Source organism: Amblyomma mixtum, chromosome 9 (genome assembly GCF_055824585.1).
Source record: "Amblyomma mixtum isolate Tamu chromosome 9, ASM5582458v1, whole genome shotgun sequence".
Classification (NCBI taxonomy): domain Eukaryota; kingdom Metazoa; phylum Arthropoda; class Arachnida; order Ixodida; family Ixodidae; genus Amblyomma; species Amblyomma mixtum.
The window spans coordinates 9,567,839-9,594,463 of record NC_143020.1 but is presented as its reverse complement, the minus strand read 5'-3'; the positions used below and the strand labels follow the sequence as shown (position 1 = coordinate 9,594,463).

At 50.5% G+C, this 26,625-nt stretch overlaps 1 long non-coding RNA gene and 1 pseudogene across 1 annotated transcript in view; both read right to left on the bottom strand.

The window, feature by feature from the left end:
- Window positions 1-26,625, bottom strand: part of LOC149328267 (uncharacterized) — a 93,688-nt gene that overhangs the window by 12,409 nt on the left and 54,654 nt on the right. The gene's annotated exons all lie outside the window — the stretch shown is intronic.
- On the bottom strand, window positions 13,064-16,957 carry LOC149328269 (uncharacterized; annotated as a pseudogene).

Genomic DNA, 26,625 nt, shown 5'->3' with positions numbered 1-26,625 from the left:
ATGCTCCATAATCTGGATGACCAATCGATCACCCACATTACGAAATACTTCAACCAGTGCTGGAGGGAGGGTAACCTCCCGCAGTCCTGGCGCCACGCGAAGGTAATATTTATACCAAAACCCAACAAACCACTCACCATTCAAAACCTTCGCCCGATTTCGCTAACCTCATGCCTCGGGAAGCTCCTCGAGCATGTTGTGTTAGCGAGACTCACAAGTCACATGGCGGACAACAATCTCTACCCGCATAGCATGGTGGGATTCCGCCCTCATCTATCCGCACAGGATGCCATGCTGCAACTCACACACGACCTTTTTGACCCGCTTCTTCCAGGTCACACCAAGGCAGTCTTAGCTTTGGATCTCTCCAAAGCTTTTGATCGCATTGAACATCAGGCGGTCATGACTGCTGTATCCCCATTGAATGTGGGTGTGCGCACGTATGCCTACATTCAAGCATTCCTGGCTGACCGCACGGCTGAGATACACTTCGGCCCTCTGTCTTCCACCTCCTACACACTTCAGAGTATCGGCACCCCTCAAGGGTCCGTTCTTTCCCCCTTTCTCTTTAACATAACCCTCATACCCCTCGCCCGGAAATTGGCAACTATTCCCCACCTCAAGCACACTCTTTATGCCGACGATATCACCCTGTGGACCACCCACGGCAGTGACGGCGACATAGAGAACACCTTACAGGAAGCAGCCACCCTCACCCAAAATTACGCACGGACCATCGGACTGTCTTGCTCCCCAGAGAAGTCCGAACTGCTCCTCATCCGGCCTAAGAACCACCGCTGTCCCCGCTCCCCCATTGCCATTGAATTGAATGGTTACCCGGTACCTGAGGTTGGCACCCTCCGTGTATTGGGCTTGCACATCCAGAACGATGGCAAAAACACCACTACCCTCAAGAAACTCAAGCAGGTTGCAGGCGCGATATCGCACCTCATCCGCAGGGTTTCGGGACATCATAGAGGCATGAAGGAGCGCGACCTATGTCGCCTCATTCATGCCTTTGTCCTCAGCCGTGTACTGTACACTACCCCATACTTACAACTATCCAAACATGACATAAACGCTTTGGATGCTTTGATTCGCAAGGCATTCAAGGTAGCACTTCATCTTCCCCTCAACACACCCACAGACAGATTACTAGGCCTGGGCCTCCACAACACGATCGGGGAACTGGTGGAGGCCCACCGACAGGCCCAATACATCAGGCTCACAAAAACTTCCACAGGTCGGTATATCCTGGACTCCCTCGGAATCAAAATACCGGCCAACGACCCAACCCTTCTCGCCATCCCACGATCCCTTCACCGAGAGCTTCTCATCAGGCCGCTCCCGAGGAATATGCACCCGTCCCACCATGAGCAGCGCCGCAGAGCCCGTGCGAAGGCACTCCATCGAGCGTACGGCCCCCAGCCGGACGCCGTATGGGTGGACGCTGCCTGCACGGGTGATGAAGCGACAGCAGCTGCGGTGGACTCCTCTTCATCCACCCTCCTCACACTACCTCTCCCTCCAGATACGTCCCCAGAGGCTGCAGAGGAAGCCGCCATTGCACTTGCTATAACCTGCACGGAAGCCCGGTATATTTTAACTGACTCTAAAACTGCGATTCTAAATTTTGCTCGAGGCCGAGTTCATGTCCCTGCTTTTGGCATACTGGACTCGCCCGATGCACCCCCGCCCCTCAAGTGGAGCTGATATGGGTGCCTGCGCACTCCGGGAATCCCGGAAACGAGGCCACCAACCTTTTAGCCCGAGGTTCTTTAAACCGGGCTCAGGTGGCCTCGGATCGGGGATTCACGAAGGATCGCATGCACTCATTCAGTGAGCTGACCCAGGCATACAGAGCCTCTCGCCAGCTCTACCCCCCGCCCCACCCCTCCCTAGATAACAGACACGCAACACTCTGGCGCAGATTACAAACACATACTCTCCCCTGGCCCCTTACCCTAACCCACTATCATCCCTCCTTCCCCACTCCTGATTGCGCCCTATGCCCAGAACCCTTCGCTTCTTCCCTCCACATCCTTTCCCTCTGCCCGGCGGACCCTCCCCCGCGGGACCTAGAGAACCTCAAGACCTGGGAGGACTGGGAGACCCTGCTGCACTCGGAGGACCCGGCCGTGCAGACCATCGCCACCGGCCGTGCTGCCAGTGTTATGGAGCTCAGGAACATAAACACTTGAGTGCAGTGGGGTCGTGCGGGGACCCTGGGGCGTGCCCCGAATTCCTTTGTAAATAAAGTTTTCTCTCTCTCTCTCCATAATGTCCAAGCATCGCGGGGAAGCACGCGACCTGAAACAACACAACCTCACAAATGTAGCTGAATTCCCAGCATTATCTACACCTCCGATGGTATCACTGGCTGACCTCAATGTGGTGCCCGCATTCCCGACTACACTGGCACCAAAACTTTGAGCAGCCGTTCGAAGTTCAACATTCCGAGTGGTGTCATAGCAGTTCTCTTGGCTTATAGCTTACATGTTTTAGTCACGTTGGAGGTTAGCTTGCGACAGGGGTTCGGACCGATGACATATGCACCTTCAATTGCATTCTTTGCGAGAATACCTTTTCCCTTAAGGCGTCATTAGGATTTCCACCTCCATGACATGTGACAGCTACTGCGCTCTTTCCTTTCTTCACAAACCAATTTTCTTGATTTATTGATAACTTTTATTTCCAGCTATGTAGGAGGCCCCCTACTCCTCGTCCCTGGCACGCAGGTGGTGATGGTGAAAATAGTTTAATGAAATGGTTTAGGAGGTTGTAGCGGTGGTTGGAGCTCTCAGTCCGGAACCCCATTGGCGTAGGCTGCTGTCCAGGCTCTTTCGATGAGTTGCTTTTGACTCTTTTCGTCCGAGCTGGACAGAGCTGCCTCCCACCCCTCCTGCGTTGGCTGGTTATTAACAGTGATCGCCTGATTTCGTTGGCAGGCCCATACCATATGGTACAGGTCCGCCTTCTCCCCGCAGAATTTGCATTGTGAGTCAAATGACTCCGGGTCTATGGCATGTAGTCTTCGTGGGTTGTTGTAAGTGTTGGTCTGTAGCTTTCGGAGGTGTTGTTCCTCCCCTTTATCTAGTGTCTTAGCCGGCGGAGGGTAGACCCGACGGGATAATCTTAAGTGCTGAAGTATGTCGTTAGAAGTTAGTAGTGGGATAGGAGGTTCCACGGCATCCGCAGTGGGTGCCCCGGGGGAGAAATGCTCGGGCTGAGCCATGTGCGCTCTCGTTCCCTGGGATGCCCTGGTGACCTGGTACCCATATTAAGTGTTTGTGTGTGGGTTGGTAGCTACGGCTGTAGCTATCTTGCAGGATTTTAGCTGCTAGTGGTGCGATCCTGCCCCTGAGGTAATTGCGATACGCTGTCTGTGAATCTGTAAGAATGTATTCCGATCTAGTGTGTGTTGCAGCTAAGGAGACGGGGGACGGGACCTCCGCGACTATAGACTGGCGGGCTTCAGCTGCCAGGCGGACAGCTCGTTTCTGGTCGGCGAGGACCTCGCTTCGAAGAAGGGCCTCCCAGGCTGCTCTACTCTTAATATTGTCCTCAGCACCCGGGGATCCAGGGCATTGCCAAATTATATGATCGAGGGTACCCCTCGCTCTGTAGGTCTAACATTTGTCATCATTTTTATCGGCCAACGTGGTTTGAAATAACCAGACGGGGTTAACGAAACTTCCCGCCTGTAATCATCGCCAGGTGATGGCCTCTGTATTGGTTAAGTTTGGATCTGGTGGTGGGATTATACGCCTGCCTAACCTGCAGTGCACGGCGATTTCCGCGTACGTTTGCAAACGTTCGTCCATCCCGTGTGGGTCGGGTGGCTCTACAGTCGCCCGGAAGTAGAGATCTCGGTCTAACACGCGGGCCGCCTCGTTACCGGGGACGGATGTGTGTGCTGGGACCCAAATTACGGTGATCTTGAGATAAATTTTGGCTGCGGACAGAATTCGAGATGTTTCTGGCGAGGCCCTGCCCTTTCATATGTTGCAGATTGCTGTTTTGCTGTCACTAACAATCAAACTAGCCTTGGTTCCGGCGCAAGCAAGCGCTATTGCGACCTCCTGGGCTGTATCTATGTTTCTACTCCTTGATTCACGCAGAGTCCGAGATCCGGTGACCGAGGTAGAGCGTGAGCGGTCGTAGTCGACGTAGCCCATCGAGAGAGCGTCCGCTCCCGTCGGAGTCTAGCGGCGGAATCCTCACTAATTTTCATGTTAAAAAGGTGACGCAACCGGTGATGACGAACTGATTTGGTTTGGTTTGGTTTGGTTTATTGGAGTCTAACTTCCCAAAGCGACTGAGTCTATGAGGGACGCCGCAGTGAAGGGCTCCAGAAATTTCGACCACCTGGAGTTCTTTAACGTGCAGTGACATCGAACAGTACACGGGCCTCTAGAATTTCACCTTCATCGAAATTCGGCCGCCGCAGCCGGGATCGAACCCGCGTCTTTAGGGTCAGCAGCCGAGCGCCGTAACCACTGAGCCACCGCAGCGGGGCAATGACGATCCAGTATGTCGTAATCAGCAATCGCGAAATGCCACACCCCACGTTACCAGACTGAAAAAAAAAATTGGAGGCTTATCAAGGTTAAGCCCCAGTGGATGCGAAGCATGTCCTTAGCGTTTGGAGGCATCTTGACCGCATACAGGCCCTGCGCAAAGACGCTGGCGCGGTTGCGGGCACAGAGACTGACGCGACGGCGGGCGCGCGCCGAAAGCGTCTTGGGACGCAGTGCGCCGCGCCTACAGGTCGCGCGTGGCTACCGGCCGCCGCTGCGCGACGACTCAAAGCGTCTTCGGTAATTCTTTTTATATTAAGGCGAAAGCCTTTAATGCCTAATACTGTCGTTAGCAGACACGTCTGCAGCCGTGTCGACAGACGCGTCGGCAGCCGTGTCGGCAGATTTGTCCGCCTTTCGGCGTCACTGCTTAAAAAGATGCCCAGGCTTAGCTTGGTTAAGCCAAGAATGCGTTGCATACTGCGCGGTCTATTTGCGCGAGGTATTTCTTGGCGGCACTCGATTTTCTCAGCAGCTTTTCCTCCGTGACGTATGGATGGATGGATGTATAGGAGCGCCCCCTTTGAAACGAGGCGGTGGCAACCGCCACCATGCTCAGCCGTTTTTTTTTTCTTTACGTGGTTTGGTGACGTCACGTCGCGTCACGTGGTTTGGTGGCTGCCTGCCGCGCCCAAGGGCTGAACTGAGTGATTGCAATATACTACGTATAAAAGAAACTGCGCCGAGGGTAGAAATCGAACCAGCGCCTTTGGCATTTGAAGCGGAGACACTACCACTCCGCCACGAAGGCTCAAGGTTCGAGGATGAATAAAGGCGCATCTAGTGAATGCATGCGTTTCATAAATAAAATAAAAGGAATAAAGTCACGAAAAGGAAAAATAAAAAATAAAAATAAGAAAACAAACAAAATAGAAACAAAACAGATATGAAAATAAAAATAAACAATAAAAAAAGAGCAAAAATGAAAAATATGAAAAATAAACAAGTAAAAAAACAAACTGCGCCAGGAAACGCTTTCGCCTTGCAGCACTTTAGAGAGCCAAAGTGCCCCCTGAATTTTTTTTATGCGAAGCATATTGCTAGAGCTACCACTCACGCCGTCGCCGTGGGACCCCTAGCCGTGACACCACGTGACACCGTGACGTCACACCACGTGACATCGGATGAAAGAGCCGGCCTCCACCTCGCGCCGTCGCCGTGGGACCCCTAGCCGTCACACCCGCGCATTTCGAACGCGCGTTCACACTCGGTGTAGGTGAAACGCTCGCTCCACCGCAGGCAGACGCGGCTTCCGTGGCAATCCGGGCGCTCACCCAACGCGCGTCTCGGGGTTAGTCGGCGTTCCGCTGTAGCCATGCCGTTGTCTTCCCCCACGACGAAGGCTTCTAGTGGTTGTATTAAAATGACCAAGTAATCAACCAAGGAAAGCCATGTATTACCAAGCCTAGCCACTAATATGCTTCACATTCCCCAGGCTTAGCCAAGCTGAGCCTCAGCAATTTTTAAGCATGAAATGCTTTTAGCTCCCGTTGTCGGCAGTGGGGTGACGTCACGCCGAGACCGAGAGCCAACATCCGGGCACTGAATTCCACTCATCCGGGCACTGAAACGAGAACATCCGGGCACCGTACGAGATTTAACGAGACACTCTAAGCCCTCCTATAGGACCGGCATACAAGCGCCGGTAGCTTCGCGCCGAACGGGTGGTGGCGTTCCTTCTTCCTGTACGGTGCGGTTCGGGTGTCCACCGAGATGATATTGAATTACTGCGCCATTTCCTTTCCTCAAAAAGCGTTGCGTTCAAAGGGCAAGGCATCGCGCCGAACAGGTGGTGGCGTTCCTCCCTTCCTTTACGGTGCGGTTCGGGTGTCCACTGAGATGACAGAGAATTACTGCGCCATTTCCTTTCCTCAAAAAGCGTCGCGTTCGATGGGCATCGCGCCGAACAGGTGGTGGCGTTCCGTGGACTGCCTGGCAGCGCTACAACACGCTGTCGCGTTCCACTCTGAAAGGCGAAGCTCAAGCGTCATTAAGTAGCAGTTAGTATTTGTCATTAATCAGAATTACTCACCAATTAGTAATTTGTCATTACTTCGTCATCAATTATATGTGACGTAATCCAGTGGTGACGTCACCAGTGTCACATAGGCAAAGTGGCGCGAAAACGCTTTCGCCTCTACGCACTTTAGACAGTTTCGAACGCGCTGCATATACATTCTTGTCAGGCCTGCGTCTCGTCATGTCCGCGTACGCTTCTGCATCGTTCTGCATTTCATGCTTAACCTACTCTCGGTTACGGGGGAGGCACAAATTTTTATGCGAAGCATATTACTAGAGGTACACTACAGCCCTTCGCCGTGGTTACACGCCGTGCAGACCACGTGGTACAGTGACGTCACACCACGTGACATACCATGTGACACATGACGTCACGACAGAGGAAGATGGGGGTCCACCTCGCGCCGTCGCTGTGGTTGCACGCCGTGCAGACCACGTGGTACAGTGACGTCACACCACGTGACATACCACGTGAAACATGACGTCATGACAGATCGCCGTCACGCGCTGGGAGAAGGAGAACGATGCCATCGCACAGACGCCTGAATGTCCTCGAGCGGCATTCCCGCGCATTTCGAACGCGCGTTCACACTCGGTGTAGGTGAAACGCTCGCTCCACCGGGCAGGCAGACGCGGCTTCCGTGGCAATCCAGGCGCTCACCCAACGCGCGTCTCGGGGTTAGTCGGCGTTCCGCTGTAGCCATGCCGTTGTCTTCCCCCACGACGAAGGCTTCTAGTGGTTGTATTAAAATGACCAAGTATTCAACCAAGGAAAGCCATGTATTACCAAGCCTAGCCACCAATATGCTTCGCATCTGACTAGGCTTAACCTTAGCTAAGCCTCAGCCATTTTTTGTTTTTGATGTTGTTGCAACTGAGAGAAAGAAAACAATCTACAGCTGGTATGACGTCCCAGCGGCAGTAGCGCCACAGATGCGCAGCGCGGTAAACGAAGTCTTTCTAGGAGGTATTGACTCAGCCGAGCTCAGCGTTTGGCCCATATGGGAACAGAACATCATCGTCGTCGGGGTGCGAGACGCCCAAATAATCAGAAAGATCCCGGCAATTCAAGAAATTCAGCTTGGGGACAAGGCACGCGCAGTGTACTCCTACCTCCGCCCCTCCGACGACACTTGCAAAGGAGTTAAAGTGGACCCGAGGATTTCCGACGAAGACATCACGATAGCGCTTCGCTCCCCGGACGCACCAGTGGTGAGCGTGAGGAAATTAGGTTCCTCCAACGTGGCGGCCATCACGTTTGAAGGAAGAAAGGTTCCGTTTCACGTCTTCTACTGCGGTGAAGCGGTTCCTGTACGCCTATACAAGAAAACAACGCCAGCCTGCGCACTGTGCGGGAAACTTGGACACCGGGCGGATGTTTGCCCTTGCCCTTCGAAGTCAAGATATCCGCAGTGCGGTCAGCAAGATGTTCCAGAATCCCACGACTGCCAACCCAAGTGCACAATCTGCGAAGGTCCACATCCCATGGGGTCGAATTATTGCAAGTACAAGTACCGAACATCACAAACAACCAAGCCCAAGACAGGACAAGTCAACCACCGGTCAAGATCCAGGCTTCGCAACCGGTCCGGCAGCAGAGGCCCATCGAGCAGCGGGGACCGGCTGACCCACCAGGCCCAGTCCTCCAGCAACAACTCAGCACCACCCGGCTCCCGCTCTACAAGCAATGGACCAGGGACTACCGATAAGGTGTCGCACAACAACGGCAGTCGTCCAGCCGAGAAGACAACCGGACCCCATAACAAGGAGCAGCGCAACGGCAGCAAGGTGAGCTGGGCAGATGTAGCTGCCTCCTCCCCCGAAGCGTTGGCTAACAAACGACTTAAAGCAGAGATTGAACAACTAAAATCAGAAAATAGCGCATTTAAACAGCAGTTACGCATCGCAGTCAATCCAAACAACACATTACCTCCATCGACGCAACAGGCATGTCCGATGGAAGACGATAGGGCAGAGCTACACCCTCCGTCTACACACCAGTTATACCGTGCCACACGCTCACAAGAAATGACAGTAAATGCTTAAGGCCTTAAGTTTGTTAATGTCATTATTTTCGGAGTTGGTGCTACACGTCCACATTTAATGCCATTATCGAAAGTGACGATGACGGTAACGCTTGCAAGGTAGTCAAAAGTTTCATCTGAATATAAACATTGCTAATGAGCACAATATATGGGAAACGTTGTTCAAATGTAATATAAAAACGATTTTCCAGAAAATACGGCTATTCCTGCTTTACAAGTCGAAAAAGTAGCCACACACTCGCATGTCAGCACCCAAGTCGAGAGTACTTGTCAATAGGGCTGGTTAAAATGGCGCTCTTCGCATCGAAAATGCGGTATAATTCCCTCATCTGACTGAAAGTTAAGAATTAACTATTTCCTACTGGTTAGGAAGTTGTTACTAACAAAGCTGCATGCTTTTCTGCGTGTGGAATGGGAACGACAGTACGCATTGCATGGGCGAATGAGTTGTGGCGAACTCAGTAGGTCGCGAATGGCAGTAAGGCTAATGCCATTAAGTTTATGCGTTTGGCACCGCACGAATGGCATTGAAATTTAAGGCAGTAAGCACTTAATGGCGTTAAATCTGTACGTGTGGCACGGGTTTTAGGTGCTAGCACCCCCGAAAGGCAAGAAACTTCACCAGACGCACCCCACCAGGCACCAACTCCGCAGGCACCACCACCGCAGGCACTAAAGCAGCAATATACAGAGCACCCCCAAACCCATGAACGCATCAATCGCTTGGAAAAAACAATTCAAGACCTCATTAAAAATAAACTACAAATTATGATCTAGATGACAGTCAAAAGCATGTTCGAATCGGTTATTAAACCCATGATGGAAAACATCGAACCAGCTCTAATAAGGATGCAAGCGCAGGAGATTAGAATTGACCGCAAACTTCAGGAATTACCAGATGTTTCTCACAACAAGGGCACAAAGCTACAGGGAAAAACGGGAACTCGTCGCCTGCTAAGCACTGAGGTAGATCTACAACCTGAGTGCGCACTACATGATGAGACCCACGATTCTAGTGTTCAGCATGGCTCCACAACGTAGACATAAACTTACCATCCTACAGTGGAACTGCAGGGGACTAAAACGGAAGAGGGAAACATTACAGCAATACATAGACGCTTATCCCGATACGCCGCAAATAATAGCCCTGCAAGAAGTGAATATGGAGGCTAAGATCAGAGGATACTCAACACATCAAACGAATCCCTCGACATGCATCTTGGTCCACAAATCATGCACGGCAGTCACTGTAGACCTTAATCTAGACAGCGACATTGAATATACCTTCATAAAAATACTGCCACAGCACAGAAACAGTAAGGGCACCTATATGCTCAATATATATAGTCGCCCCAAACAGCACTGCGTAGCCTTCGACGTGATCTTTCTTAAATCCCTAAGAGAAGCCCAAAAAGCTCCCCTAGCTATAGCTGGCGACTTTAAGGCTTCTAGCCCCTATGGGGATACCCCAGGGAAGACACAAAAGGCAGAAAACTAGCATCCGTCATCGCTGACATAGCCCTGACCCTACTCACAGACCCGCAGCACCCGACGCGAGTCGGCACCAGCTTAACGCTGGATACTTCCCTCGACCTCAGGCTCGTCCGCAATGCCCGCAACTATGAGTGGCTCAATACGGGAGAGACCCTAAGCAGCGATCACTGCGTGCTGCAGACCATCTTCGAAAGCAACAAGCATAGCAAACCACGAGGGCAAGCCAGAATTACAGACTAGGAGACATTCAGGAAGGACACCAAACTAACTTAAAGAAAAGCTCACAAAGTCCCTCGCCACCACGGAGGACCACCCAGCTATTGACAACCACCTCCTACACCTTTGTGAAGCAAGACGTAGTCTTATAAAACGGTGGAAAAAACAAAGACACAATCGGAAACTAAGACTTCGATAGCCAAGCTTACTATTCAAGCAGACCAATACGCATGGGACCTCGCTCGCACCAATTGGCTAACGAAGTGCGAATCCCTCAAAGGTCGCCTAGACACCAAGGCTACATGAAACCTACTGCGATACCTAATTGACCCTCCGAAAGCGAAGAGTGAACAACACAGAAATTTGCATCGAGCCCTACACAGCTTTCAAGGCGCGGATCATGAACTCGTGGATGAACTCACGCGTCGCTATATCTGCACCGCGCGAGACCCGCAACCCTACAATAAGGAGTACCGTGGGGAACCGAACGAAGACCTAGACAGAGATTTCACTTCAGAGGAAATCATTGTAGCACTAGCAGATATGCGCCGAGGCAGAGCCCCGGGACAAGACAAAATTACTGTCGGACTTGTGGCCAACCTCGGCACGGAGGCTCTGCAGCAACTCACGGATTACATAAACGAATGCTGGCGTACCGGGCACCATTCCACAAGCATGAAAAACAGCCAATGTACACTTTATCCCCAAACCCGGAAAGAATATCAGCATCGAAAACCTGCGCCCCATACCCCTCACGTCGTGCCCAGGCAAACTCATGGAAAAGGCAGTCCACACGCGTCTCTCCATTTATCTTGAGGACAATGAGCTACTGCCACACACGATGTTTGGATTCCGGGCACACTTGTCCACCCATGATGTGCTTCTGCAACTTAAACGGGAAGTCATTGATCCCGCACGTAGAAACAGTGACCGAGCGCTTCTAACCCTCGACGTCAAAGGAGCGTTTGACAATGTCAAGCACTCCACGATCTTAAACAACCTCCACAGCACGAACTGTGGCAAGCGAGTTTTTATTTAATTTTTTCTTTATTTGTTCTCAGAAACAGTACACAAACTATTGATTGGACCCATAGCCTTTACGGCTAGAGAGGGGTCCAAATACAAAACAAGACAATACTACTGCAGACCGTGTAAAATAAAAAACTTCAAGATTAACACACACAATTGATTCCTACATTTCCATGGAAGTTAGTGTTTTAAAGATGCCGAAAAGTTTTTTTTTCTTTAACTTCATTCGGGATTTCATTCCACACATGGCCTCCTCTGTATTCTAGGAGTCTCCGGCCGTACATATTGTAACAAGGTGGTAAATTAAATAGATTGTTAGTTGCAGCTCTTGTTTGTTTCAATGGTAATCTAAATAAACTAAGGGGCAGGGGGTTGTTAGATTTTATTACATTGTTTACTATTTCAGCTATCTTCAGTTTATATGCCATTGATAGGGGTAAGATACGAAGCTGCTGAAAGAGTGGCCTGCTGGGGTATGTATTATTTGAATAAGTTATCATACGAATAGCTCGTTTTTGAAGGCGAGAAACAGGATCTAGGTATGTTTTATATGTACCACCCCATGCTTCCTAGCAATAAGATAATTGACTGTGCACAAAGGCGAAATACAGAATGCGTAGAATTGGAAGATCAAAGCAGTCCCTGGCCTTTAGTAAAACATGACAACCATAGGCTAATTTGGAGCAAATATTATTAATTTGTTCTTTCCAGTGCATATCAGACGCGAACAGGACACCAAGATACTTGTATTGGGGCACCTTAAGCAGAGTGGTGTTGTCGATAGTTACAGATATATGTTCGTAGTTCATGTTCTTCCTGCGCTAGTGAAACACGGTGTACTTTATTTTCTCAGTATTAAGGGTTAACCGATTACTTTTAAACCACTGCGAAACTTCACTACGCTCTTCATTAATGATACATTTAAGTGCCTCTAAATTTTCCCCTGTAAAAAGTAATGCAGTGTCATCGGCATATATTACAGCTTTCGAATATTTCAGCGTTGATGGAAAGTCATTAATATACAGGGAAAAGAATAGCGGCCCAAGCACGGAGCCCTGAGGCACACCTAGATTAATGCTTTGCGGTAGTGAGGCTAAATTGTTCACGACAACATATTGTTTCCGTCCGGTAAAATAGCTTTTAATTAGATCACAAATTTTCCCTCTAAAACCGTAGGTTTCCAATTCCTGTCGTAGTATGGTGTGATATAGTTCACTCATACATCTGCGATTTCCTTACGGACAGAACCGTCAACATCAGCACCGGCACAAAACACACAACGCAAGTGAAGATGGGCACGAGAGGCACTCCGCAAGGGGCAGTACTATCCCCACTTCTCTTCAACATTGCACTACTAAATCTCCCACCTCTTCTCAATCAGGTACAGGGCATACGCCACGCCCTGTACGTTGATGATATAACCATCTGGACAACCACAGGAAGTATGGGAATGATTGAAGAACAGCTACAAACACCGGCGACAACAGTTCAAAATTATGCACAGGTGTGTGGACTCACCTGCTCTCCCGAAAAATCTGAACTCATAGTCTTTCGTCAACGCAATAATCAGGACACCATCAACGTCCGCGTTGACAACTCGCCCATCAAGGAAGTTCAAACCCTCAAGATACTGGGTCCGTAGATAAATAACAACGGCAACAAACTTCTCACCCTCTAAAAACTACGGCTTGTGAGCGAGCAAGTCGCCAGGATGATCGCCAGGATAACGACGCGGAAATCAGGGATGCGAGAAGAATATACCCTGCGACTGGTGCAGGCTTTCGTCGTAAGCCGCGTCGTCTACGCAGCACCCTACCTCCGCCTAAAAAAGCGTGACATCAGGCACCTAGACGTCATAATCAGAACAGCCTACAAGGAGGCACTGGGCCAAGAAGCCTACAAGAAGGCACCGGGCCACGCGAAGGCTTGAAAGTGCGAGTAGTATTGCTTTCGCAATAAAAAATCATGATCAAGGACATGCGTTCGCGTTCTTCCAGGAAAGCAGACTTAAGTGTCCTCAAATTCTTATCATCATCCGTCAATTCCATACGCTTAGCACGTATTACAATTGTCGCTGTAAATGGTACTGCGTTGAGTCCGGTATATTCTTCGCGGATATTATTCGCATTTGCACACACGACTAACCATTGTATCTCATTTTGGCAGTACAGAGATGATGATGAATGATGAATCAGCATTCACTGGGCCCGAAATAAATCGGTGAACGCAGACACCAGACGGGCCCATACGTTCCAAACAGCTCCTGGCCCCTGTCCGTCAGTGCGAGCTTCAGAATCAGTAGGGCGGGGCTGCACAACAAGGTCTCCCATCGCTGAAGGGGTTGGGGACTGGGGGTGTTGGCGGATAGGGGAGGAAGGGGTAGGGTCTTGAGTTCTGTGCACTCTGCCAAGACGCGCGGCACGGTGCCGTTTTCTCTTTTTTTAAAAAAGGACAGAGCGCACCGTGTTCAGCACGGTACATGCGGTTCATCAGTAGGGGATGCGCAAGCCATCCACCCTGCGCTCGACGCAGGATCATCTGTTGTTGCCTGGTGAGTTTGAGGTGCGGTTCTGGCTGTCTGCACCTTTCCTCTTGGTACATTCGGGTAATGTCCCGAAAGCTGGTAACTAGCCGCGGTAGCTCTTCCGGCTCGTGCTCGGCCCGGATTGACATTTCTCGGGCCTGATAGTCGATGATGGTGTTGCCTGCTACCTGCGAGTGAGCCGGGACCCACACGAGCTCTATGGCTCTTCCCGGAGGCTTGCACTTGAATAGAATGGCTTGGCCGCGGAGGAGATTACCCTCCTGCCGAAGCTCCCATAGGCTGTCTTTGTGTTGGCGATCACGGTGTCCTCTCTGGGTTGTGCGAGTGCGAGGACCACGGCCGCTTCTTCGGCAACCACAGGGTCTGTTGTCTTCAGGGACGCGCTGACGACCAGCCTGCCTTTTGACATAATCACCACCGCTGCACGGTTACTGTGTTTTCGGAGCGGGGCGTCCGCGTAGGGGACCCTGGGGTTCTCTTCCAGTTACCGGGCTATGACTGTCCCGCGCGGTGCGCCTCTCGTCGTCCTTGACCGGCGTCATGTTCCGGGGAAGGGGTTTGGTCTGAATATTCGTATTCCAGTCTTCCGGAAGGCCGCCTTGATGGGTACTGGCTCGATCTGCCATCCCATGGCGCGCAGGGCGGCTCGCCCGTGTTCCGTGTGACTGAGCCGGATTCTCTGATTAGATAGGTGTGCTTTGATGCGCTCCTAAATCGTGTTGTGGGCGCCCATTGCTAGCAGTCTTTTCGTGGACGAGTATATAGAGATGCCCAGTGTTTGCTTCGTTGCCTTACGAAGCATCGCGTTTAAGGTTTCCCTATTCGCCGTCTTCCGCTGGAGATACGGGGCGGAGTAGGTAACTCGTGACGCGACGAACGCGCGTACAAAGCGCACGGCATCGTCCTCTTTAAGGCCTCGATTCCTTACCGCGGCGTCTTCCTTCGCTCGGCGCCGTTCCCAGCGCCGCCAGCGTTCCCAGCGCCGCCAGCGTTCCCAGCGCCGCCAGCGGACGACGTAGGTCGTCTTCAAGCGGGCTTTGCAAGCCTTGTCCGCGGTCAGGTGTTCGCCTCCGCACAGGCAACACTTCGAGACACATCCGTGGTCTTCGGCGGGTTAGGAGATTCCGCACCCTAGGCAGTTGTTCGAAAGATCCGGGCTCACGTCCATTCTGTGGCCCACTCTTCCGCACGCCTAGCATACGTCGATTTGTTTTCTGTGCAACGTGCACTCCGTGAGCAGGCTACCGTATGTCACGTAATTGGGTACTTTGTGCCCTTCGAAGGCAATGACGATTGACCGGATCTTACCGATCCGGTTTGCCTATAGGGTCGTTGGGTTATACTTGCGCACAACATTGTCATGAGTCTGCTGGGCCGTATCCGTGAGGCCACCGTGCCGTGGGGGCCACTTCGTAGGTACTTCGTGTGCCCTGCAGCGTATGTCGATCTTTCCTACTGCAGCGTATCGGTCGGCGTGCTCTCTTTTGGAGGTGCTCCCCACGACGATATTCTGCTGGAGGTTGGGGCACACGACGCCCTCACTTGCTTCATCGGCGGGGATCTATGCCACCGCCGCAATTGCACGACTTAGTCCAACGCGGGTCACGTCGCTCACGTGGATATATATATACACTACCAATATGTGCCTAATATTTATTTGTCTCGCGCGCATTTCCTGCGCCGGAGGGCTCGGCCACAGTGGGTTTGGTTCCTGCGGTCCCTATTATGATACTTCGCGTTGGCGCAATGTTTCTGTTTCATAAAGCTTTGAGCAGCCTGCCATTCAAAACACTTTTAGTTTTCTCATTTCTTTTTTTCTGTGATTTTTGCTTTCTGGCACGAAAACATCCGTTCAACCACATCAAACAATATAGGTCTTGATTTCACAGTATAGTTACGCTACTCTTAATTCGAGCCGCGACATTTACTCTATGGCACAAGTTTCAGCGGCCATTTCTGGTTCGACGTCCACACTGCCTTCATGTCCCGTGCTGGCCTAGTTGGTAGTTGAAAAGCGGGGACGTTTCATCCGACGTTGGCGGGGGTGCTCCACGCGGATGTGCTCCTCGCGATCGCTGTTGTGCGCGGAAAGCCTCTGGCAGAAGCCGCGCATGAAGCGTCCGCCCGTCTTGTGAAACTGCTTGTGTGCAGCCGGAGTGGCTGCGCAAGCAAACTCTGCTCCGCACTTCGCGCAGAGCATCTCCCCGATGTGTGTCCCAGCGTACAGAGCCATTCTTCGTTTGCTCTTGCACGGCGCCTGGCTCAGGCGACATGGCACTCTTCTTTCACACGGGGCGGCTTCGTTGCCCTGATGCCGGTACACACTGTGCGCAGTGAGTTTGCCTGGAAGGTGGAAGTTCTCGCAATCCTCGCAGCGATGCATGGTAGCCTCCCCGTCGGGCCGAATGTGGGCGATTATTCTTTGCCAGATGGATATTCCGTACCGCTGCATGGAGACAAAAGAGGTTGATTACTCATTGTGGTGTGGTGTCCCATTCTCTCGTAGACTCCGAATCGCACCTGGCGCCGTTATCTGTTCGCCCAGTGCTACTAGGAGCTCTATTCCCCCGACGTCTGTAAGCGTACCATTCCTTTTTCCAACATCAGATGTCGCTATGACTGATTGCGGCATGTCTGGCGCATAGATCATGTGACGCAGTGGTCAGATGCTTCATTAACCTGTAGCCGTCACTCTGTTTCCGCACCCGAGAGAGGAAACGGTGTCTGAAACAGCTAATGGATACACCATGGCGTAAGTTTTCTGCTTCATATTTTGTTTGTGTGTCGTAAATCCGCTTAGACAGCTACCGCTCAGCACCCATGGCCTTGAAAAAAAGTGGTACTATTATGCGCGCGCTCCCTTTCTGCCCAAGTGGATTAGAAGACCATAGCGGTAGTCGCCAGGCGCGCGCGGAAGCGTTGGCGCGATGCTATGGTAACCAACAACATGTGTATTACGAGGACGTTGCCGGCCCACACCACGGGGTGTGGTACACGGCCGCAGTCGTACACAACATTTTCATCGGAACAGCGCGCACTAAGACACGGACAAGAAGGGAGACACGACACACACGAGCGCTGACTTTCAACTGGTGTTTATTGTTTGGAACGAGGCATATATACACAGTTCCAACAACACAAGGAAAACAACCATCCATTCATAGATTCATAGTCAATTCATGCATGTCACACTGAACAAGAACGATAACAACATTATCATTTTCCCTTCACTAAAAATGCCAATTCTTTTGAACTGATCGATAAAGAGGGGCTACTGACGCATGCGTCTTTAGACCAGGCGATGTGCGCTGCTTCGATTATTTCGCGTGTTAATTGGTCACTGTGTTTACTTAAAATTTATCGTTTACTTAAAATGTGCGCTGCTTCGATGTGCGCTGCTTCGATTATTTCGCGTGTTAATTGGTCACTGTGTTTACTTAAAATTTATCGTTTACTTAAAATTTATGTTTACTTAAAATTTATCTTTATCGATCAGTTCAAAAGAATTGGCATTTTTAGTGAAGGGAAAATGATAATGTTGTTATCGTTCTTGTTCAGTGTGACATGCATGAATTGACTATGAATCTATGAATGGATGGTTGTTTTCCTTGTGTTGTTGGAACTGTGTATATATGCCTCGTTCCAAACAATAAACACCAGTTGAAAGTCAGCGCTCGTGTGTGTCGTGTCTCCCTTCTTGTCCGTGTCTTAGTGCGCGCTGTTCCGATGAAAATGAGTTACCAACTTGCCCAAGCATCTGTTTTAACGAATTTCATTTCTAGTACATCGGGCCCTATTAATTGTCTGTCCGTCCATCCATGTATTCTCGTCACCTACATTGCTGTCGCCGTATGCAACGCTCGATCATTGGCTTTTCTCGTCAAGGAAAAACGTGTTCCAACATACGTTCTGCAGCTGTTTGGAGGATTCCAGCCTTCGCAGGGCCATTGCTCAAGAATTTGCCACATCCTGAAGGCTGAATGGAACAGACAAGCTCGGTTTTACAGGCGCAGTCTTTTTCTTCTGCTGCAAAGAACCGAAGCCCCACCACATAGAAAGAAGAAATGGAAAGAGCTTTCTGATTTAGCGAACACAACGGCTGACTTCTTGTGGCACCAAACCCTTTTCCAGCTCCGGGCATCACCGGCCAGAAAGAAGCACACGACAGAGAATGTAATCCACACCGCAGGGAACGTGTCGCTGCCTACGGAAGTGCGTCGTGTTCTCTCCCAGGGGCCGAAGTACGCCACGGAACCCAAAAGGTCGCCCGCAGAACTTCTGAGCATGGTGAGGCAGGTGTCCAGGTTGGCACCGGTGGCAGAATCCGATAGGTGCGTGTCTGAAGGAGTTGATGCGCTTCTGCGTTGCAAGGCCCCAGTTAACACCGTCTCGGTTCGGCGAACTGTCTCCTATTTGAAGGGAAATTCGCTGCGTTTGCTCCCAGCCGACAAGGAAGGGGGATTCCTAGTGCTACCCTCCCATTTGTACGTCAAGAAGGGTAGGGAAGCTATTCTGTCTTCGTTTTCTGTGGCCAAGAACCTTAATCTGAAAAGAATTAAAGCTAAGGCCAAGAGAGTGTGCAAAAAACTTAACCTTGATCTGTTAACGAAAAGAGCCGATAAAAGTGAAGGCCTTAGTTTACAAGTGTTTTTTAGCGCAAAAACCCACAAACCAGAGTGTCCGTTTCGTGTGATCGTATCTGAGAGAGGCACCTGGCAGAAAAATGTAGCCGTTTTTCTAAAGAAGATCTTAAATTCGCTCACGTTGGACTATCCTTTCCAGGTAAAAAATTCGCAGGATGTAATCCAGTTTTTAGAAACTAACAAGAACAAGGGACTGATGGCCTGCTCTTTTGACGTCAAGGACCTATATTATTCACTACCACATGACGAGCTCTTCGCGTGCTTAGAAGAATGTATTGACCAGCAAGGAGTAATTGAATTCCAAAACAAGAACGGCATATCCGCCGAAGGCTTTTTAGAACTACTTCAAGTGTATTTAACTTCTACCTTCATTTCCTGGGATGGTGAGTTTTACCTGCAAAAACGAGGAGTTTGCATCGGGTCATGCATAGCTCCCGTGCTTAGTGACTTGTTGTTAGCACAAAAGGGTAGAATGCTTCAAGAAAAATTGAAAGGGTCAAAGGTTGTACAATGTTTTCGATATGTAGATGACTTTCTCGTTCTTATAGACTCTAATGTGGAAGAATTTGACGCAGTCTGTACGCAGATCAAAGCTAACTTTGTTGAGTGCCTTCATCCCCTCATACTAACTACTGAAGTGCCAGAAAACAATGTCATCCAATTTTTAGACCTCAAACTCAGATTAATGCACCATCACATGTGTTGGTCTTACCAGCCACGAAGCAGAAAGCCATTGCTCTCTTTTATGTCATCCCATTCTAAGCTGGTGAAACGTGCCGTGGGGAAGTCATGCTATCACAACGCGCTTAACAAATCCTGCATGCACTCCATACAAGATAGTTTCCTTCTCCAAACCGATCGGCTCGTTAAGGCTGGTTATCCGAAGCAGCTACTAGTATCAGTGTCCGAATCTATTCTCAGTAGCTTGAGCCAAAATGGGAAAGGGAAGCAGGCAGATTCAGAGACGCGGAAGGAAAAAGAAAAATTTACTGTTGTACCTTACATTCATCATTTCTCCCACAGACTAAAAAAGATAGCGAATAGAGCACGAGTTAAGGTTATATTTTCGGCTCCAGATAAGCTTGGGAAGATGTGCAAAATGGTTAATACTGATTTCGTTCCCAGAGATTGCGACATCAAGCATGAAAATCGATTCGTGTCATGTGAAGAAGGTGTAGTGTATGCCATTCCTTTGTCATGCTGCAAGCTGTATGTTGGTCAGACGGGGAGATGCCTCAATGAACGCCTGAAGGAGCATAATAATAACGTGCATAACACAGTAAAAGGGCATCTCGGGATTCATTGTAGAGACTGTGAAAACAAAACTTGCCACCCTGACTTCACTAGCACACGAATTTTAAGTAAACACAGTGACCAATTAACACGCGAAATAATCGAAGCAGCGCACATCGCCTGGTCTAAAGACGCATGCGTCAGTAGCCCCTCTTTATCGATCAGTTCAAAAGAATTGGCATTTTTAGTGAAGGGAAAATGATAATGTTGTTATCGTTCTTGTTCAGTGTGACATGCATGAATTGACTATGAATCTATGAATGGATGGTTGTTTTCCTTGTGTTGTTGGAACTGTGTATATATGCCTCGTTCCAAACAATAAACACCAGTTGAAAGTCAGCGCTCGTGTGTGTCGTGTCTCCCTTCTTGTCCGTGTCTTAGTGCGCGCTGTTCCGATGAAAATGAGTTACCAACTTGCCCAAGCATCTGTTTTAACGTACACAACACAAACACAGTCAACGGACTCACTTTCAAAGCCTACAGCGCAACACACGCGGAGGAGATTGCCATTGCTCTTGCTCTCACTACTCCCAAGTCGAAACACAGCATCACCGACTCGCGAGGGGCCTGTCGGAACTACGAGTTGGGCTGGGCTCCCCCGCTTGCCTGGCGCATACTGGAATATAGCTGTCGATCTGAAGATCCAACTCCACGCAACCTGATTTGGGCCCCCGGTCACCAGGGACTCCAGGGAAACGAACAGGCCGATCAGGCCGCCCGCGCACTCTCTCCCCGGGCTATCTCCCTGTCCTTGGAAGGGTACTCCCAATCAGACAATCTGGCCATTTCATTCAAACAAATCACCGATTACTACAAGGAGGAGCACCGGCGCTACCCGGTCCATTGTAAGGGTCTGGATCGCGCTGACGAGCGCCTCCTCATCAAAATTCTTACTAACACTGTACTGTGCCCGGCGGTGCTTAAACATTTCAATACATCCTTTGATGGCGCGTGCCAGTTCTGTGGGAAGGTGGCTGACACCTTCCACATGGTTTGGGCGTGTCAGTCAAACCCATATATCCCCCCCAACCCCAACCCCACCAGAGAGGACTGGGAGGCGGCCCTGCTCGGCTGTCAGGACTTAAAGACCCAAAAGGCCTTGGTTCACCGGACGCGTACGGCGTTGCTTGCCAATGGGGCCCCGGAATAGGGGCTCCACCTAGTATTGTTAGGGGAAAGGGCCAATAGGGCCTACCCCAATCACCTCTCTGTAAATATTTATTGCATTATAAATGTTTTTCACCACCACCGGTGGGAGACCGCATGACGAATACAGCTCGTGCCGTAATGGACCCCCCAGAGGCGACCCGGGGGTCAGCTAGGGCCAGTCTCCATGTTTGAGCACGCCATTCATCACGAATGAGCGGTTTCCTTTCACCGCGTTGCCTTGCACGTGGCCCGGGGCGTTGTGGTCTTGCACTCATATAAAGCAAGTGTAAGCCACTAGTGCGGCCGCCTGCAGATCGTAGGGACGCCACTCACGCTGACTACGCCACGTAGATGGCATCCTCCTCATCCTCAAGCTCAACACGTGACTGGGGCGTGCCCACTGGAGAGAACGTATTTGATTAGTGCCAGAGCGAGTTTTTGGGGACACACGTTCTTCGGGAAACCCTGCCTTTATGCAGGCGTTTCAGGGAAGGAAGAAACTATAAAACTCGGCAGCGAGTGCGACCGAGAGGCTCCCGTTTACTCAGAAGGTGCCTTTCTTCTTTTACTTGTACGTTACGCAAATAATTGAATTGAATTGAATTGAAATTTATTTTCTTTCTTTCTACAGAAAGAGGGAGCCGGGGCAAAAGGCCAATTGGCCTGACGAGGTCCCGGCACCTGCATAAAGTTTTCCATGTTTTCTTCATAACGCGTCTACGACTTCCTCGTCCCTTCTCCGGCTCGACCACGCTACCTGAATCCCAACAGCACACAGGGTTCACAAAACTTTTTGCGGTGCATTTCTTATTATGAAAGCATCGTTTTCCGGTCCTCCTCCGCTTGCCCACCCGCTGTGAGGCCCTGAAGGACCTTCCTCGTTTTGGCGGTCACACAACGCTAGCATGCATGACCTACTCTCTTAAGTGCTGCAATGCATTCTGGCCCTAATACGCCAGACTTTCGTCCATTTCAGCCCTACACTTTGTGCCAAAAGCAATGTGTCCACTCTGTGTCCAATCTGTATAGCTGTAGCTACAGCGATTTGTTTTACAAAACAAGCAGTATGTGCATGGCTATGCTCCGTGTACACTTCACACATGGGCGCGCAGACCGGAGGACAGGTTAAGGCGAAAGCCTTTAATGCCTCATGCTGCCGTTAGCAATCCGTGTCGGCAGCCGTGTCTGCGTCCGTGTCGGCAGGCGTGTCGACAGCTGTGTCGGCAGCCGTGTTGACAGATGTGTCTGCGTTTTGACGTGTGTCCACCGAGATATGTGAGACAGTTACTGTGTAATTTCCTTTCCTCAAATACAATTTTCAGTTTCTTCATTACCGCTCCTCTTTCTTCTTTCACTGCCACTTCTTCCCTTCTTGTACGGTGCGGTTAAGGTGTCCACTGCGATGACTGAGAATTACAGCTCCATTTCCTTTCCTCAAAAAGCGTTGCGTTCAAAGGGCAAGGCATCGCGCCGAACGGATGGTGGCGTCCCGTGGACTCCCTGGCAGCGCTACAACACGCTGTCGTTTTCCACTGCTAAAGGCGAAGCCTAAGCGTCATTAATTAGCAGTCAACTAGTGCTGAGTGAATAATCATAAATTAGTCCTTAATTAGTAATTAGTCATTACATCATCATCAATTATGTGTGATGTCATCCAGTGGTGACGTCACCATGAGCAAAGTGGTGCGGAAAACGCTTTTGCCTCTACGCACTTTAGACAGTCAAAGTGCCCCCTGAATTTTTAATGTCCAGGTGAACGCGCAAAAAAAATGGCCTGGCTTAGCTTATGGTTAAGCCTAGGATGCGAAGCATAGTTTTTCGGTCTGGCGAGCCGCCCTCTCCCTGGCCGACATATCGCTGCTGAACTGACTCAACGAGTGCGTCGCTTTTTGCGTGACGTCAGTATCTTCTAGCGGTAGGAGCGGGAGTTAGGCCGCCGGTGGAGGCTGCGCGTCCGCGAGCGAGCGCACGAGGCCCCAGCTTTCACAGCTGTTGTGACGTCATATCACGTGGTGCGCCAATGAAGGTCAAGTGGTAGCTACGCGGCCGTGCGCGGCGCAGCAAGGAAGAGCTCGGTTGTGCGAGTAATATGCTTCGCATAAAAAGAAAGGTGCAGGAGAGGAAGAGGGAGGAGAAGATAGCCTCGGCAGACTGCTGTAAGTTCTGTGGCCAACCGTTAGAAGCATTTTCGCAGCAATCGCTCCCAAGATATCTGCAATTTGTCGCGTGCACACTTGGGACGGAATATATTTCGCCATATCTTTCGCCGCGCAAATGAGGTACTGCATCTAAGTGACGGGCCCTTCGCCTTTAATTGAAATATGCAGCTATTTGACAAGTACAGTTTGCTGGGCTGGCTACCGTCACCTTGTTAACTACCGATTAGCTACAGCGTGAAAGAACGCTTAATCCCATTACCCAGTTCTGATGGACACGCAGAGCAGCCTGCTGTCTCTCTCTAAACGAACGAACGAGCCGTTGCAAGCACGTGGGCGTGAAGCTGAGTACGCGGAATAAGGACCAAACATAAGGCAGTTGCTCTACAGAAGCAAGAATTGTTAATAAATGCAGCCCATAATAAAGCACGAAAGTAGGCATGGTACAACTTAATGCAAACAAACATGCAAACAAACACAACGGAACCCTACACTCCCAAAAGTATTGAAGAAAAAGTGTATTAAAAGAAACGATGAGTCGTGATTTGGCATTGAGCGCTGGCTTTGCTCAGCCCTCACCTCAAAGCCCGTCGGAATCTATCCAATTGTGCAGAATGATCTGCACCAGCACTCTAGACAGCATGGGCATAGTGAGCAGTGAGGGTACCGACGTAGAGAGACATCAAAGTCAGCCGCCCGGATCTTTCTTCATTCCTCCCCTCGCTTTCCATGTTACGCTATATCAAAGTTGCGCAACGGTTACTTTAGGATTGTCCGTTAATTATGCCGACCCTCCGCGCTAGGGCGGCAAAAAAGAGCGAGAACTGGTCTCATTCGTGTTCAGGCGAGGGAAACCTTCACTTCGTGCCGACGGCCCAACACGGGATTTGAACCTCGTCGCGCGAATCTAAAGGCACGCGGGGCTACCACCGGGGACCATCGCGTCCACTACGATCGCCGATGGTGTTGGAAAGAGCGCCGGGGCTTACGTCTTCGGATGACAAATCGGAGTCGAAGCTGTCGTCTACCGACACACGCCTGGCTTGTGTCTCGGCCAGCGGAGAGGCCCTGGGGGACCTCGGTCCTGGGGTCATGGGAACCTGGGGGACTCGGATCTTCGTGGACCTGGGTCCTGCGGGACCTGGGAGTCTAATTGAGGTGGAGGGCTTGGACGGGTCCATGGTTTGGTCCTCGTGCGACGCTGGGACCTGCAGAACTAGTGATGACGGAACAACTGCCAGCGATGCAACGGTCAGCCAGGCTGGCGGCGCAGTCGAACGGTGGCGCGTGAACGACACGAGCGAATGACGTGACGTAACTCAGGAGCGATGCAAAGGAAGAGGAAGCGCCATGTAGGCGAAGAAAAAGTGGAAGGACCGAGAAAGAAATTTGCAAATAGTGGCCTTAATTGTTGCTGTTGCGATTTAACAATCGTTGTCCGTTCCTTCTACGGTGCACAGTTCGAATATTCGTTGCCAGTGATTTGAAAGCATAGCGAGTGCTTAGAAATTTTCCGCCACCATGCATTGTTGCTCCGTCGAGAACTACGAAGCTTGTAGTCGTATGAAAACAGCCGTGCCGTAGAGCTTACGCACCACTATTTGTTGATGCTAACTTTAGTACCTAATGCGCGTGATGCACGAGGCTCACTTTCCGTTAAAGGGCCAGAAACAAAGCTGCAGGGAGGAGTTTCATGACGAAAAATATGGCACCTTCAGATGCGCTGCTGTGCAATGAGCGAGGAAGTCCTCTCTAAAGATGCGCATACGCCACTTTGAGAGAAAGCAGAAATCTAGACACACTTGCAATAAGACAAAAATACATGCCCAGCTATCCTGGACATTCAGCAACTAGCGCCATCTTTTGGAAAAATTGGCCCCAGCTTGCTTAGCAAAGGGTTATTCGGATGTATATGGGAGGGGCCTTTGTCTTGCAGTGGGCATAGTTAGGCTGAGGGCCATAATGATGCTGGTGAGGGAACAACGCGTAGGTCAGCCCGCACAATGAGGATAATTTAAATTTGTAATTTTCAGCAAAGTAGAGTGCTGTGGTATCGGGGGAGGCGACCGCATGAACACAATACTCGATGCAAACTCGGAACAAAGACGAAATTTATTGTGGGGTGAGCTACACTGGCTGTGGATGAGCAGTTTCGAGTGAGCATGGATGAGTCAAGCTGCGCTGTGGATGAGCAGTTTCGAGTGAGCATGGATGAGCCAAGCTGCGCATGCGCGAGGAGCGAGTGACGTCACAGCTGGTGCGCCTTACTGAACAAGAAGAAGGAGAGGATGATGAGGAAGAAGTCTGCTGGAGTTGCCGTTACAGCATCTTGGACTTAGTTTGATCACCCCACTCTTGCTGTCATTTGGCGCCACCACGCTTGGGTTCAGCCACAGGCCTGTTTGTGAAGCTCTTCAAAATTTTTTGCTGGATTCTCATCGACTGCCTTGCTAAAGCTTACAGTATTTTGTTTTATATGCTTGATTGCATTTCGAATTAATCACTTCCTCATTTTTTTCTTTTTTCTCTCTCTCTCTTCAATCTAAACTGTTATATTTTTACACTCCCTGCCCTCCTTGTGGTAGACTCCGTTGATGTTGCTCTGCCTTTAGTATCTGCAGGTGAATAGCAACCTGTGCCTCCCAATTCTTGGCCGATCCCCCAGTGTAGGTATTTGCTATCTTTTCAAAGGCTAATAACAAGAACTACTACAGCAATGGAGTAGGAAAGCAATGCCGGTGCTGAGCGGCGCAGAAGAGCGGAAAAGTTGAATTTGCCGGATACCGAAGTTCTTGCCTGGCAGTTAGCGGTTCAACCAGAGGATGAACGAACAGGCTAAGGCCAAGCGCGCAGCGGAGACGCCAGAGCAATGAGAGGAACGCCTAGCAAAGTGGCGTCGCCAGGAGGCTGAGCGGCGTGCCGAAGCCTCTCAGCAGCAGCCTCAAGACGATGTCAAAACTCGCGGATCGACGGACCATACGATGAAACTCAGTGAAAGTGCCAGAGCGACTCGGGCCTTTCAGGAAGACTTTGTGTACAATCCGTTTGGGTATGTGTGCGACGTGTGTGAAAGACTATGCCAAATTAAAAGACTTGACGCCGGTGAGCAGCGACATGCGTGAAACGTTGAGTTTGGCGGCGTCTGAGTGGGGCGAAGAAGGTGGAGCCGTGACCAGGGTTTGTACGACGTGCAAGAAGTGCAACGAACCTGTTACTACCGCCACTTAGCTTGAACATGGTTGAGGTGTCCACTGTTCCAAGAGGGCAGTTATGCGCCTTCACACTGTTTCAGGTGTCCACCGAGATTTCGACACCTCGCCCTCATCTCACGCTACGTATATCCTGGCATAGGAGAGCTAAGCCACTGCCAATTTATTGGACGCGCATAAGTACTTATATACAACAAGCACGTGACACAAACAGCCGATCAACAAGTGCACATAAACACAAACAAGC